Raw genomic sequence first — 17,954 nt, 5'->3', positions numbered from 1 at the left:
AACTTGTATGTGGCGCTGTTCACACAATGGAGATGCACAGCATCCAGGCAGGCCTAGTAGTGACACCATTCTATTAGATCAGGCGGGCCTGCCCAGCGCTATCCAAATGCACCCCATGTGCACAGACACCACAGTTTACAAGTAAAAAATGGGCCCAACTGCACCCCGAAAAAAGTGCAAAAAACACATTAAAAAAATTATGTGAGGTATTGGTTATATTCTGGCCAAAATACGCAAGCTCATAACCCACGTCAAGGGTCCTCACACTTATGATGGGCCTGCAAAGTTGTAAATTAGGTCCTAATTATATCAAAACCTTTAAATAACATTGCAATACAAAATATCATACCCCGCTCTGACTCTTATTATGCAGCAGAAAAGCAAATATTTACAGAAAATAATTACTGGACCCATCAACGTACTTGTCCAGATGTTTCCAGATGTTTCCATTCCATTTCCATAGCTTCTGTGGATGCAGCTGTCAGCACAACAGCCATAGTAATAACATCTGCATATTCTACATTTTTATGTTACAAGCCACCTTCATTAGGGAAACATTGGTTGTTTGATACGGACATGAGCATGGCACAGAAGATGGAGATCTTTTTTCATTCCTTCAAATTACTACAGCTGGTCTCGGATTACTTTTCATCTTGGATTCTTGAGCATCGATGACTAACCCTCTTCTAAGAACTACGAGCTTGAAAGAGGTTAAGAATAAGATCAAGTGCGCCTTGGTGCTTGACACAGAAAACTGTTTCTTAATTGAGCACTTGTAGGAGGAGAATGCATAGATTACTATGGTAAAGTGCTTCACATCAATTTACTCTGATTGAGAGATGTAAAGCAATCAGAAATGATCATTATAGAGGAGGCGGAAGTACTGCAGTCGCTGTGCAGCAGCAAAACAATTCCATGATATTTTTCAAATTAAATTGATTGTTTAAAGCCCTCACATTAAAAAATGTATTAAAGCTAAAATAAATATTGGTTTAGCACAAACAGCCAATAATATTATGCATGCTGATGCATGAACAAGAGCCTAATGATCTTACCTTTACATTATCAATGATCAGCTGAATACAAAATTAAGGTCCAGCTAGCTGCTGGATTTGGGTATTCACGGATTAAACATGAGCCGAGACAGTTGAGCCACAAGTTGAGTATTAGATGAGAGTGGTGAAATAATTGCAGTAATTAAGCAAAAAGAGGAATCAGTACAATATGGGACTTAACAACAGAATCATTGTATGGTTTGTACAGGTTAGTGGATAATGGAAGAATGATATTTTTAGTAGAGATGAGAAAATTGATTTGTAATTCATCAAATGCATTATGCTACAATTTGATTTTGTTAGGGATTTGATTTTAGTAAATCCACCAACTGCTATTTTGTTGGAAAAAAAATATAAAAAATTATCGAAGGGGGTTAAAAAATATTAAAAATTATCCTCACCTGTTCTAGGCACACCTCTAACTTATCCTGCCAATCCAAATTCCCAATCAGTCTTCCACTTGCTTTGTATTAGTCTTCTCTTTGGTCTTTTGTCCGGTTCTTCCAGTGATGACTGGATCTTATATGGTCCTGTGTGACGCAACGCACATCATTAATGTAAGTGACGTGCATTGTGTCCTAAAGAACTCTGTGATGGGATACACGTCATTGACATACATCTGGATTCAAATAGCCAAATGAGGTCTAGATAGCATTAAAAGACTTGGACAGAAGATTGATTAGTGTCACAATTCCTCCTCTCAGTGTGTCTGAGACTCAGTGATTGACAGCTCTGTCATTCTATCCTGTGCTGGGCTGTTCTTAGCTGTCAGTGCTTTGATTGAATGCTCAGTTGACCTATCTGAGTCTGGGAGGTGAAGAGATTTCTCCAGGTGCTCCCTGTTCTTAGTAATTGCTCTGCTATTTAGGGGAGCTGTCTGGCCCAAATCACTGCCAGTCAAAGCTTCTGCTCTCTGGTGTGTGTTTACCTGATTCCTGTGCTGTGAGTTCTTATTTACTGCTGCCTGACCTTTGGACCATGTTCTGACTACCCATTTGTTATTGCCCCTTGGCTTATCCACTATTTCTCTGGTATTCTGACCCTGGACTGTGACCTGACTTACGCCTTCATCTTTTCCCTTAGTTTACTAAGTGCTCTCTTGGTTCTGGCCCTGGAACGTCTGATTTCTCTGACTCATGGCCAATCCATTAGTAGTGACTAGCATCACAAACAGAGGCCCAATTTTAAGTGAGTGGAGGACTTAAAAGGGAGCTGTGAGCGTTTAACTTTTTCTTGGCTCTTGCATTTTATGCACTGGGTTCTGGAGAGACCTCAGAGCTTAACATACAGTATATCTTTTGGGCGGGTGCAGATTTAATTTAGACCAAATTTTCAGTTTACATAGAACCAACCAGTATATTTTATATTGGCTGCATTGAGTTTACTGGTTCAAGAAAATCCACTTGAAAAGACTTTCTGGAGATTCACTCTTCTCTAGAACTTACGGTATGTAATACAAGAGATCCCAGAACTGGTTTCCATTAGTAGCTACCCAAGTTGTGCCCATCTTATCTTGGTCACAAACACATTTTGCAACACCACATGTTGCATATAATAGACATTAATTTCTGTATGTTGCTTCAGTCTGAGCTCCGTCTAGTGATTGGTTTTATAAACTTACAACTTTAGGTGAACCCCCCTCAAACAAGTGGCATACTCTTAAATCTGATGACTGAGGATGCCTAAACACATTGGTCATTTTACTTTTTTTTGTGAATTCTGCATGAAGTTGCCCTATCTTTTTGATAGAAACAATGCTTGTTGTGTGTGATCAAGTTAAAGGGAATCTGTGAGCACAGAATAACTGATCAAACCAAACCCAGCTGCTCGATTTATCCTTGGATGGTCAAATTGCACTTTCCCACTTGCTTGCTTTCCATCTATCTCCACCCTTCTCTGGCTCCTATAAAGCCAGAAATGTTAATCAATGAAGAGAAGAGGGGAGCAGAGACAGATAGAAAACAGGTACATGAGAAGGTGCATTGAAGTTTTTGATCATGCCAAGCATGCACCAAGCACCTGTACTTGGTTTGAACAGTCAATTTGTGAGTTAGGCACTCATAGCATAATCGCTGATTTCTAATTCCTGTGGTTCTGTAAGTGATCCTGATTCCCCATAGCCCCTGGCCCATGAACTATGTTGTGACTTCACTCTCATTATGCTGTATTAACTCCATTATGTACCCATTCATTTAATCTAGCACATTGCTAAGACTCCTTATATGCCCATTGGTTTTTTGTGATTGTTGATACCAAGCGTATGGCATCAAACAGCATCTACAAGAACCATCCAAAGGCAATTCCACTAAATTGGGCTACCAGACGGGATGGCTCCACTGACCTCACACCACAGTCTATAATAGTGTACAGCAAGACAGCAAAACAGGCGAATTGGAGTTCTGTAGTCTTCAGCAATGATTCTGTGTTTTGTCTTGCATGCAATGATAGTTGGAGATTGAAAAAAAAAATAGTTGGAGATTGGTTTGGCGACCATGTTGGCAAGGTCATGAAGAAGCCTTGACAAGGGTATGTCACACTAGTCCTACTTGTGCGATTGTGCTATGGGATGTCATTATGTACCAGACCACTCTAGTCTTCAATCCAGGTACACTAAGCGCTCTGCCTTAATTTTATTTGGTTGTGGAACCAGTGGTGTGGGCCTTTCTCCAAAGTGTCACAGGAGTTATTTTTTAATATGAAAATGCCAAGCCGCATGATGCTCGTACGTCTGTGAGCAGCCTGCATGGTCGAAAAGTGCTATCATGACCTGCAGCATCTCAGGACTTCACTTCTTTCTTGCACATTTGGAACATCATTGGTCAGCAATAGCAAAAAGAGCTGCCAGCAGGGGATCCTGATGATTTGCCCAAGTGCATTCAGCGTGGAAGAATTTTCCTCAAACAGCCATTAGTAACCTCACTGTTAACAGCCAAGGCATGTAAGTGCATGAATTTCTTCACGTGGACCTGAATACACAGTGATATTTTGAAAAACTTTCCACTTTTTAATTATTTGTATATCATTAACAATAACATCGCTATTGAGTCACCTATTTTCCTTCTCAGTGATGCAATTTCAATGTTGAGTACTGTTGTATGTGGTTTATCTATTTAGAGCTGGATGCACAAGTACACCTCTCAGTACTGCTGTGGTACTGCTGTGTAATGTTGTTCATGCTGCTTCTGAGTATCTGCTACATGGAAATAGAAAATGAGGAATTTTGTGTCTTTAGAAAGCATCATTACAGCTAGACTTCATCCACTAGCTCAGAGACAATTAAAAATTAGAAATAGTCTGCAGGGGGTCTAACTAGTAAAATTGCAGGCTATAAGTCATATAATGTCATATGTTCGGAAAACGATCGCCAAACATAAATTCGGCACGAATATGGTACATTCGGAGTCGTGATCGGCAACAGGAGCATTTTTCTTAAAATCGGAAAAAGTCGGTAACATTCTGTAAAAGATAGAATAAAAGCAGGTAATTCATGTGCCGCGTACAGTATAATCACAGTGTGACAGGTTAGAATAGAATAGATAGAATAGATATATACACATAGAATATATATATATATATATATATATATATATACACACAATTTTCAGTTTTTCTGATTTTTCTCTTTATAGGTATATTTTTGAGTAAAATGTAAATTGTTCTTATATTCTATAAACTATTGACAGCATGTCTCTGAAGTTCCAGGAAATACATTTTGTGTTTATTTTCTGAAAATGAGAAATGGTCAAAATAACAACAAAAAATGCATTGATTGCAGACCTCAAATAATGCAAAAAAAAAAAAAAACAAGTTCATAATCATTTAGAAAAAACAATACTAATGTTTTAACTCAGGGAGAGTTCAGAAATCAATATTTTGTGGAATAACCATGATTTTTAATCACAGCTTTCATGTGTCTTGGCATGCTTTCCACCAGTCTTTCACACTGCTTTTGGGTGTCCTTATGCCACTCCTGTTACAAAAATTTAAGCAGTTCTTCTTTGTTTGATGGCTTGTGATTATGCCTCTTCCTCTTGATTTCATTCCAGAGGTTTTCAATGGGGTTCAGGTCTGGAGATTGGGCTGGCCATGACAGGGATTTGATGTGGTGGTCCTTCATCCACACCTTGATTGACCTAGCTGTGTGGCATGGCGCATTGTCCTGCTGGAAAAACCAGTCCTCAGAGTTGGTGAACATTGCCTGAGCAGACAGAATCAACTGTTTTTCCAGGATAACCTGGCATGTGGCTTGATTCATACGTCCTTTGCAAAGAACAACCTGCCCAATTCCAGCCTTGCTGAAGTATCCCAAGATCAACACCAAATTTTACAGTGGGCGAAAGACACTGTGGCTTGTATGCCTCTCCAGGTCTCCATCTAACCATGAGAGGACAGGTGATGATCTGGGGATGCTTCACCAAGGCTGGAATTGGGCAGGTTAATCTTTGTGAAGGACGCATGAATCAAGCCGCATACAAGGTTATCCTGGAAATACAAACAACAATATTCCTCACCTTTCCGCAGAGTTACTGCTAATCCCAAGGTCCCATGATGGGTCCAGCTCTGTTACATCTAGGTGACAGGCTGCATGGTTGCATGATGCTACCATGTAACCTGTCATCCAGCAGACACACTGAGCACAGTGTGCTCAGTGTCTTTTTGTGAACTCCTATTACCTATCTGATGGCACTGCAAGCATGAGAAACTTCTCCTGCTCGGGGTGCCACCTGACCAGTCCTGCCAGTTCACAGCCAATGAACTCACTTCACCTATGTGATGTCGGCGCGAGCGCCATGGGAAGTATATCTATTCTATCTATTCTTTTCTAATCTGTCAGTGTGATTTTACTGTATACGGCACATGAATTGCCATTTTTTCATCTATATCTATCTCTCTACAGAATGTACTGTAATACAGTATATACACACATATATACACATATATATGTGTCACTGACATCTATATATCTATGTATTCTATGTGTATATATCTATTGAAGTGAAACAAAAACAGTTTAGACTGCACCAACGCCTCTATAAATTAGTTGACACTGCTCACCTGCAGTGGAGGTCTAGTCTTTAGATTCCGGGTGCTGTAGCTGAATAAACAACTGGAATAATCCAAAGCAGAAGAGAAAGTTTCCTCTCCTTCAGACCCTGGGAACCATCAGGGATACCGTCCGATACTTGAGTCCCATTGACTTGTATTGGTATCGGGTATCGGGTATCGGTATCGGATTAGATCCGATACTTTGCCGGTATCGGCCGATACTTTCCGATACCGATACTTTCAAGTATCGGACGGTATCGCTCAACACTATTAGTTACTAATAGTTAGGCTAGGGTAACTTTTATCAGGCATATAGCATTATAGCCTTTACCTAATGACAAGGTCGAATTTATTGTCAATCCAAGTACATTTTTTCTCCACAGATCTTTTCAATTTTTATATTATACAGAAGTTATAGGAATCTGCGAGCTAACGTAATAGAAAATCAGACGCCCTGCCTCTTGACCGCAGTGCTCTTCTTTATGGCTTAGCAATTCGAATTACCTGTTTTACGGTGCCCCACAGGTGGCCGTCTCAAACAAATGCAACAAAGTTATTCTGCAATGGCTTCTTTCAATTCCAGTCTACAAGAAAATGCCATATGATTATATATACTTTATGTTTAGGAGGAATAGCATAATATGGCTCTCATACTGTTATAGAAGACTCAAATCATTAGCTTTAAAGATTACTGGGATTTACTTCAAATAGGACAATAGAGATGTGATACCAATGATGTCAAGATACACTATGTGAATAAAAGTGTTTTGGGAGCTCATGCTATGTTTACATAGGCAGAATTGCTGCAAAAAAACATAAATTTAAAGCCTGGAGAAGTCATCTACTCAGTCACTAAATATTTGTTGAAAGAATTGGACAGTTGCACAATACCTGCCTTCTTGCATGAGCCCTGGCGGGAGTCAGTAGATGTGACTAATTGGCCCATTTAACTCCCAATGGGGAACTGAATACCCTTTTAAAGTTTTATTGGAATATCTTCTTTCGTGAGAAGGTTCCTCAATCACAAGCTAATCTGAGTCCCTCTACGTGACCCCCAACAATCAGTTTTTATCAATGGTGCAAACAGCTAGCATTTAATTTCCCTGAAACAACATTGGATAAATGAAGCATTGCAAAGTTCTCATTGAAATTAAATGGGTTATCCTATGGATAGGTGAATAATTGTTAATCAGTAGGGCTTCAACAATTGGGGCACCTCTTGACACCAACCTGGTCCTGTCCATAAGCTCCCCTGATGCACTATGTGGCTCCTTTCCCCCGATGTCATCACATGTCTAGTCCCTGGCTGTCACCTCTACTAACCCTGGCTAGCGCACTGGCCGGTAAGGATGCTAGCTTTGATACTGCAGGTAATATTACACAGGGATACAGACAAACAAGGGACTGACAGAAAAAATACATCTTAACTCAGATTCTGCTGCTACACTCCACAGCAACAAAGCAAACGACACCAGGTAAACAGGACTCAACAGCAGCAATTCCGCAGTCACAGGAGAGCTCCACATATCTAACTGGTCTGAATAGTAGTAACACTATAACCAACGATCAGCTGATCAGGTTATGTGACTATTTAAAGGGAGGTGGGAGTGGTTACCAACCAACATCAGCTGACCAGCCGAAAAGAAGCTGCCAGCAAGAGACTGACATTAGCTCTTGCTGTATCAATGGAAAAAACTACATTTAAATTCCAGCAGACCCAGAGCTGCCATGAATCCCTTAATGCTGCCATGAATACCTTAATGATTCCTGACAGCTGGCCGTATTACCTGATCAGAGGTTATAAAATAACAGGTGCCACAACGCTTTGCTTACTGACATCATTGCACATTGTTTTAATTGAAAGGAGAGAGGAGTTATTCAGGCCTGTGTGTGCACAGTTTAACTAATCGGAGTCCTCTAGTGTAGATACCGGTGCTGATGCTGAACTATTGCACTAACAGTCCTTCTAAGGGTACCGTCACACAGTACCATTTTAATCGCTACGACGGCACGATCCGTGACGTCGCAGCGATCGTATGATTATCGCTCCAGCGTCGTAGACTGTGGTCACACGTTGCAATCACGGCGCTGGAGCGATGCCGAAGTCCCCGGTAACCAGGGTAAACATCGGGTAACTAAGCGCAGGGCCGCGCTTAGTAACCCGATGTTTACCCTGGTTACCAGCGTAAACGTAAAAAAACCAAACAGTACATACTTACATTCCGGTGTCTGTCCCCGGCGTTCTGCTTCTCTCCACTGTGTAAGCAGCAGAGCCGGAAAGCACAGCGGTGACATCAGACGTCACCGCTGTGCTCGCTTTCCGGCTGGCAGGCGCTCACACAGTGCAGAGAAGCTGAGACGCTGGAGGACAGACACCGGAATGTAAGTATGTACTGTTTGTTTTTTTTACGTTTACGCTGGTAACCACGATAAACATCGGGTTACTAAGCGCGGCCCTGCGCTTAGTTACCCGATGTTTACCCTGGTTACAAGCGAACACATCGCTGGATCGCTGTCACACACAACGATCCAGCGATGTCAGCGGGTGATCAAGCGACGAAAGAAAGTTCCATACGATCTGCTACGACGTACGATTCTCAGCAGGATCCCTGATCGCTGCTGCGTGTCAGACACTGCGATATCGTAACGATATCGCTAGAACGTCACGAATCGTACCGTCGTAGCGATCAAAATGGTACTGTGTGACGGTACCCTAAGGGCTAATTGTTTGCTTTGTTGTTTGTATAAGATACATTCATCATTTAGCCTAGGGACAGTTGCAGGAGCAGGGAGAGTGGCAGAATACAGCCTCTAGGCAGGGCTTAGGGCTTTGCAGTCCATTGCTAAATACATAGCTGCTACACGTGGCCGCATTCTATTTTTTGGGGGGGTGAAAAAAATGACTATATTGTCATCCATACAGTTTAACATGCTTAGTGTTCACTTTTGTTTAACTTAAATTATTATGCTTTTTAAATCCTTTTAAAATTTTGCCTTATATACAAGTTATTATACAGGAAAAAATATTACTTAACATTTTTTTTCCTGTAAACTCCAAATTCTAGTCGATTTTGAATGATTTATTGTCAGTCCTTAAAGTTGAGTAGAAGTGTGACACCATTGTTCTCAGCATCGATCTGGAAGTCAGAGATGTTTCAAAGCGTCTTCCCTATGCAGTTCTTCCATTCAGTACCTTTTTCATTTATTTTCAACATTTTCACTGCCCTCCAGACCTCCCTCTAGGATCTGTCGAAAAAATGCTTCGATTTTCCATTGACTCCCATTATACTCATTACTCGAAACGAGCATCTGAACATTAGGAATTGTTCGAGGAATGAGCATTTTCGTGCGCTCTTATTCCTAGTATATACCCCTTTGATTTGTTTTTTGGCCCTTTGGATTGGTTCAATATAACAATGTGGCCCTTGAACCAAACAATGTTGTGCAGCCCTGATATAGATGATGTATCATAACTGACAACCAGAGACAACATTTGCTATTTAAACACATCAATATTCATGTCCACGATCTTATCTGCGTCAAGGATTCACACTTCTTTGCACTACTAGAAACAGCAGACGGATGGTGACAGCAATGTTCTAAACTCACAGGAATTCTAACTTTGATCGTCTTTATGCCGCTTCACGGTTAAAACATAAAGCACAGAACAGGCTTTTAATCAGTTGGAGCAACCTTCCAAATTCATTTCAAGATATCTGATCTTCAAAAGAATAATCAAAATGATTGCATTAAAACGGATAATTCAAGAAGCGAAAAACAAAACGAGGTAGAATAATGAGCAATTTAATTTGTGTGGGGCTTTAACTGCAATACAAGACGCAACTTATATACAATAGTGGTGCTGTTTCTTATGAAAAAGGCTGAGTATTATACTGGTCTCTGACAACCAGTATTAATGGGAATCTGCTATGTAATTTAGAGCAGTATGATGTAGGGGCAGAGACCTGTTCTGGTGAACGGTGGGATTTATTTTGGCAGCAAATATTATAGATTGAGCCAAGTACTCCCCCAAAAATGTATATTTTTATTTTTTTGGCCAATTATCACTACAAAAGACCTACAAAATTAAAAAGTTATACACTCTATTTTCACTGTGCCCTGCCCAATAATAAAAATAAACATTTGGGCAGACTCAAAAAAAATACATTAAAAATCCCAGCATTCCAATTTTTAAAGTTTTGCTCTGATCATAATGGTCCAAAACATACACTGCCCTGTTGCAAGATCCTGCCTTGTGTATGAACATAGTGTTGCTTCACTTCTGTACTCCAAGTAGTCAAAATGTAAAAAAATAAAAATGGTTTGCACTTTTTGTCACTAGTGTATACATTTCAGCCCCTGCCATGCTGCCTGCCTTTGGGAAAGAATGGCTGGCAGTAAAGAGCTCACGGATACCAGCGTGGTCATTATAGGAGACACCGATGTAACAAGTTAGGTCATGAGTCACTCATGACTCATGAATCTTTCCCCATCACCTGTGAGTGATATTATTAAGAAATAGACAGAACCGCAGCAAATCATCCACAAAGTGGTGACCTGACCTCGGAATGTTACAGAGCGGGATGACCGAGTGCTGAGCAGCAGAGGATAGAGAAGTCACCAAAGCTCTACTGACATAACTGCAAAGTCCAAACTGCAGAGTCAAACCCTCCTCTTTCATTAACAGCAGCATGAAAACTTTGCTGGGAGCTTCATGGCATGGATTTCCATCGCCTAGGAGCTCCATGTAAGCTTTATATCACCAAGCACAATGTGTAAAGCACACCTCTAGTGGACTCTGCAGTAGTGAAAACATGTTCTATGAAGTGACAAATCACACTTGTTTATCTGGCGTGTGATGGATGTTTGGCGAATGCCAGGAGAATGTTACCTGCTTGACTCCATTGTCCTAAATGTAAAGCCTAGTTGAGTACGAATAATACTATTTGTTGTTTGTTGGGTTGTTTTTAAATTGTTGGGTTGTTTTCAAAGGGTTAGGCCCCATAGCTCTAGCGAGGGGAAGACCTAAAACTTGTGGAAGACCCTTTTCTGTTCACCATGACTGTTCCCAGTTGTCAGAGAGCGCTAGCATGCCGCTCGTGCTTCCGGGCATACTACGGCTCCCTGGCAGGTTGCCTGTCACCACTCTCTGGTTGCTATGGGTGGGATGTCACCTTTGGGGTGCAAGGCAGTTGCAGAGACCCACTGTGACTGTGTACTCCATTCCATGGGACCTGAATCAGGGTGTGGTATAGTTGGGTGATGGGATGCTTTGGCTCCCAGCCCTGATGCTATTCAGGGGTCCCGGAATGTTGAGTTTCCCAAATTCAGCTGTTGCCAGGTGACATGGGATGCTATGTCTCCTTGTTTAGGTATGTGGAGGGAAGTTCCTTTGCATTCTCTCTTTTTTCCCCTTTCTCTGTCTTTGTCAGTTGATCCATGAGAGAGATATTTTAACTCGACATATCCTCTACTTAACCGCTGACTATTCAGTTTCACTTTAGTGGTTGGTAACTCTTTGGTGAGCATTTCTTTGGTTTGTCTCTGGCTCTTGTGTATTGTGTCCTCTGGTTCCTATGTCCCTGATTATGCTCCCAGACCTTACAAGATTGTTAGGTTCGTCTCTGCCTTACCGGTATAGTTTAATGGTGAGTTTGACCCAACTGTGGCCAGTGTGTCCAGCCACCAGTCACTTAGCTATTGGCACCTGGGAAGAGCTCTGCAGAAGTCCCCCTCCCTTCATTGTGAGTGAGTTAAGAGTACGCCAGCCCTCAATGATGTGGATTAGCATCATGGCTTGCGCCAAGTGTATCTGGCAAACTGTTATTGTTGACCTCCAGTCCGGTCATCTCACCACTACTTGTTACACCAGGACAGAAAGTCCATAAAGATATGGTTGGATGAGTTTAGTGGGGAAGAACATGGCTGGACAAAGAATCGACTTCCATCCCCATTCAATACCTTTATGATGAAGTAGAATGGGGATTGTGTGCCTGGCCTCTCCCCAACATCAGTGTCTGACCTCACAAATGCTCTTCGAATGGGCAATATTTTTACTTAAAGGGAACCTATCACCCCGTTTTTTTCGGTATGAGATAAAAATACTGTTAAATATGGCCTGAGCTGTGCATTACAATAGTGTAGTTTGTGGACCCCGATTCCCCACCTATGCTGCCGAAATACGTTACCAAAGTAGTCATTTTCGCCTGTCAATCAGGCTGGTCAGGTCGGATGGGCGTGGCTTCTTCCCCCAGATATTGCGTAGTTTTCCGTTGGTGGCGTAGTGGTGTGCGCATGTCCAACGTCCCCAATCCTGCACGGGGGGGTGAAAATAGCAGCGATGTCCGTTATTCCATTGGTGGTCGGTGGGCGCGGCCATCTTCCTTTGGCCGTGCGTGCGCAGAAGCGGCGCTCTGCTGGCCGCGGCTTCAGGAAAATGGCCGCCGCGATCTCCATCTGCGCACGCGCGGCATCCCGCGGCCATTTTCCTGAAGCCGCGGCCAGCAGAGCGTCGCTTCTGCGCACGCGCGGCCAAAGGAAGATGGCCGCGCCCACCGACCACCAATGGAATAACGGACATCGCTGCTATTTTCACCCCCCGTGCAGGATTGGGGACCTTGGACATGCGCACACCACTACGCCACCAACGGAAAACTACGCAATATCTGGGGGAAGAAGCCACGCCCATCCGACCTGACCAGCCTGATTGACAGGCGAAAATGACTACTTTGGTAACGTATTTCGGCAGCATAGGTGGGGAATCGGGGTCCACAAACTACACTATTGTAATGCACAGCTCAGGCCCTATTTAACAGTATTTTTATCTCATACCGAAAAAAACGGGGTGATAGGTTCCCTTTAAACCTATAAAGTCTTGTAGGAAGCCTTGCCAGAAGACTGGAAGGAGTTTATATATGCAATGGCATGGACCAACTCCATATTATTAAATGGATTTAGAATGGGAGGTCATAAAAGCTCCTATTGGTGTAACATGTAGGTGTACCAATACTTTTGAAGATATAGTGTGTGTTTCTATTTCTACACTATCATGGATAATATCATCAACAATATCGCAAATTTATAATATTGCAATGTATGGGCGCAAATCTTCATATAACGTAAGTCCTACTGAGAAAGTTTCGATGTACACTACTATTTTTCGAAATGCAGAAAAATGTGGTATATCTTTATTGTTTTGGAGAGCACTTTACAATTGCTATGTAGGAGGCCAGATGGTACAATACAGTACAATCAGTCCATGCAATATGAATAGTAAATGCTTAAAGGGAATTGAAATTTCAAATGCCATATACAAGTAGGCACATATAACTATAATATGCATTTATTAACTGCTTGTAGCCCAGTTTTAAGCTGCCCCCTGATCACTCATAATAACCTATCTACAAAACCAATGCATTTTGATTAATCTTGGGCCCTACTAGTCACAGTTAGTTGCTGGTTATGGGCTTGTTGCACTGCAGAAATGGAGACTGTAATGTAAGAAGACAGGGAATGATGGGTATGAATCAAGTTTTGCGGCAAGCTAAGGTGACGAGATGAGGCTGTCTTTTCAAAAGAAATGTAAAAATGGGACTTGATTAATTTATGAGCTCGCTGCAATGGGACAGTCAAAAAGCCGTCAATAAATCCTTTCTTTAGTTCAAAGTTATTATGGTACAGCGGATGTGTGCAGACTGAGGCGCGTATAATGTGTTAAAAAATATTAGCATTTTCTTCACTTCAGTCATATTTATACATAATTGTAATTTGCATACACATTATTAAAGGAGTGTAGAAGAAGAAAATAATCTCATATGCACTGGATGGCTGATTAAGGATAGAATGATGGTGTCCAACCACAGCTCCTTTTCCGGTACCCTTACGTGTATAACCAGATAAGTAGGAGCTCGGATGGATTGGAGATTGAGCATGAGAACTATTTCATACTACTCTATAGGACTTACAGAATAGTCAGAGATCTCCAACATATACTCACCTTTTGACACTGGATTTTCCACCTTGCCAATTCGACTTTGCTAACCTGGACCATTGATTCACCTACCTGCTTTCTTCCATTAAACATTAGCCTTACTTTGACTGATTCAGTATTGATAGAAAATACCTGTTGTATTTTTTAGGGGAAAATTTCTATATCCTGGAGCCAACTTGATAAATTCACATAAAATTATATGAGAGTAGATCTGATTAGATCATATAGGCCAGGGGTGTAGGTACGGTCGTACGGGACTCTAGAGGGCATGTGACCAAGGGGCTGGACACTAGGGGACATCACCAGCGAACTTTGTCTTGGATATTAGACTGAATATTTGCCTTTAGTGCAGGAAATTCTGGCTTGTAAGGGAGGGTAATTCCTTCCCTACTAATGGGTCTGGAGTTTTCCCTTTGGGGCAATGTTTGTTGTTGATACCCATTCGGTAAGTTTTGCCTCTGCCATGCTTATCTGACTTTTTTTGTCCTCTTTAACCCCTTACCGACCTCTGCCGTACTATTACTGCGGAGGTCGGTACCCCTGCTTTGATGCGGGCTCCGGCTGTGAGCCCGCATCAAAGCCAGGACATGTCAGCTGTTTTGTGCAGCTGACATGTGCCCGCAATAGCGACGGGTGGAATCACAATTCACCCTCCGTTATTAGTTAAATGCCGCTGTCAAACGCTGACACATGATCGGGGGTCAGCGATGCATCGGCATAGCAACCATAGGTCTCCTTGAGACCTCTATGGTTGCTGATGCTGGCTTGCTTTGAGCACCACCCTGTGGTCGGCACTCATAGCAAGCCTGTAATTCAGCTACATAGGAGCGATCTGATGATCACTGCTATGTAGCAGAGCCGATCAGGCTATGCCAGCTTCTAGCCTCCCATGGAGGCTATTGAAGCATGGCAAAAGTAAAAAAAAAAGTTTAAAAAAATATGAAAAAAATAAAAAAAATATAAAAGTTGAAATCACCCCCCCTTTCGCCCCATTCAAAGTAAAACAATAAAAAGAAAATCAAATCTACACATATTTGGTATCGCCACGTTCAGAATCGCCCGATCTATCAATAAAAAAGCATTAACCTGATCACTAAACAGGGTAGTGAAAAAAAATTTGAAACTCCAGAATTACGTTTTTTTTGCCGCGACATTGCATTAAAATGCAACAATGGGCGATCAAAAGAACGTATCTGCACCAAAATGGTATCATTAAAAACGTCAGCTTGGCATGCAAAAAATAAGCCCTCACCCGACCCCAGATCACAAAAAATGGAGACGCTATGGGTTGGAAAATTGAGCAATTTTCTATTTTTTTAGATAAAACGTAACCTAGACATGTTTGGTGTCTATGAACTTGTAATGACCTGGAGAATCATAATGGCAGGTCAGTTTTAGCATTTAGCGAACCTAGCAAAAATGCCAAACAAAAAACAAGTGTGGGTTTGCACTTTTTTTGCAATTTCACCACACTTAGAATTTTTTTCCCATTTTCAACTACATGAAATGCTAAAACCAATGATGTCATTGAAAAGTGCAACTTGTCCTGCAAAAAACAAGCCTTCATATGGCCATATTGATGGAAAAATAAAAAAGTTATGGCTCTGGGAACAAGGGGAGCGAAAAACGAGAATGCAAAAATGGAAAAGGGCAAGGTCTTGAAGGGATTAACTTTTCTGTTCGTACCTGTCATATCTACCTGTTTGCTCTTGCATTTGCCCTTCCTCTAAATCCACAGTTATTAGGAAAACTGATCAGCACAGTCAGACTTGAGGTTGTCAGAGCTTCTGACCCAGAGAGAGCATGAAGTTGACATGCTGATGAGCTTTGCGATGACCAGCAATTAATTTAACGCTGAGGATAGGAAGAGTCAGTAAGATAATGTATGTGAGGATTGTGTGATATTGAACTTGCCCTATTGGGGCATAGGATCATTAGCTGTAGTGATACATGGAATTTACAGGCCATATTAACAGTATGTAGTCAAGGAAGTTTATATCTGTAAAAGTGTTTTGGGCACAGTAATCCATGGATGCACAAAACACTCATTATCAAGGTGTTGTATGCATCATGACACCACATTTGAGCCAGATAGACCGTATTAAAGAAAAGTCCCCTCGGAAACCCAAAGCAGAACATCAGGACAGATAGCTGAGGGTTCAGTCACCTTGGAGCAACCCAATTAGGTGGTCAAGATCCTGTTACTCACCTGTCTTGCTACCTTTCCCTATGCCAGGTTTGCTCTGTGCTTATCCACTCTGGGTTACTGTGGTATCCCAGCAAACACCATTGATGTTGTCATCCAAGGCCTTTAAGGCCAGTTCAGGCACTGATGTGTGCTTAAGAATTTAGAAAGCATAATTCTTAGCTTCCAGTTTCTTGACAGGAGTTTCTTTCTATTTCCACTTGGCTCAGCTCCAGACTGATGTCTAATTATTGCCATTCATGCTCCTTACTTTTATTCTTCCAGAGTTATTTACAAGCTCAGTCCAGTTTATATATGTGCAGTTCACATTCTGCAATCAAAATTCCATATGACCACCTTTTAGCAACTGTTCTGGGTGCTGTTCTTACATCTGTCTTTGCTATCAAGTTAACACATTTCTGCAAGCAAGTTAACAGTTTAGCAATATATTTCTACTATTTAGGTGTGAACTGTATCTCTGCAGACACATATTTCAATACTTCACTGCTGTACTTCAGTTAACCATTTTTCTGATACAAGTCCCTGATTGCATACATCTCTGACATTAACCATAACCCTGCAGTAAGTCCTAGATTTGCTATATATCTACAGTTCCTGTGTATATTTGGACACCAATCTTTTCTTCACCTCGTGTTTCTTGCTCCTTTTGTCTATTTGCCATCCTGCACTCCATGCTGTCCAGGTGCCAGCCATCGAGACACACTCTGCATCATCATTGCCTCCAGTCAGGGCTATTCACCCTGATCCATGGCTTAAAGAATCCACCTCCTCAGGTGAACCCTTAGCAGTTGCCCTCCTTGGTTTTAGGGTTGCAATACCAGTATGAGAAGTATACAATGTCTGGTTTTCTTTGGGAACACCATCACAAGCTTCCTCTCTGGATATGTATACATTATTAGTCTTTAGGTAGAATATTACAACTACCTTCCAACTAAACCCATCTCATGAGACAGAGAGAAACAGGACAATTATTTTTGGTGCTTTTTTAAAATAAGAGTCATGCTCAGTTATTTTAAGAGATTCGATTCATTTTTGTGGATACAGTGTAGGTTGCTGCGTTATTTGGTCCTAACACCAGAAGTGATGACAGAGTTTTCTGGATGTCCCATGACCTCTGAAGTCTGCAATTGGCTGCAGAGGTCAGGTGACAAAAACAGCGTATCATCAGAGAAACATTCAATTATGTGCTATTTTGTTCATCTGACCTCTGCAGTTAATCATATGATTCAGTGGTCCTGTGACATCCAGGTGGGGCAGTCATTGCTGATATTTTACACTAGCCAATGCCTTAGAATATAAATGTAATTATGGGCTACACCTTTAATACTACAGTGGGTGTGGAAAGTATTTATACCCCTTTAAATTTTTCACTTTGTTTCATTGCAGCCATTTGGTAAATTAAAAAAAAGTTCATTTTTTTCTCAATAATGTACACTCTGCACCCCATCTTGACTGAAAAAAAAACATAAATGTAGAAATTTTTGCAAATTTAATTAAAAATCCATAATCCTTAAATGGAAGAAGTTTGGGACCACCAGAAATCTTCCTAGACCTCGCCGTGCAGCCAAACTGAACAATCGTGGGAGAAGAGAATTGGTGAGAGAGGTAAGGAAGAACCCCAAGATCACTGTGGCTGAGCTCCAGAGATACAGTAGGG

The sequence above is a fragment of the Ranitomeya variabilis genome, chromosome 1, assembly GCF_051348905.1.
Source record: "Ranitomeya variabilis isolate aRanVar5 chromosome 1, aRanVar5.hap1, whole genome shotgun sequence".
In the NCBI taxonomy this organism is placed as follows: domain Eukaryota; kingdom Metazoa; phylum Chordata; class Amphibia; order Anura; family Dendrobatidae; genus Ranitomeya; species Ranitomeya variabilis.
The sequence above is the reverse complement of the archived record's forward strand: the minus strand, read 5'-3'. Positions refer to the sequence as shown.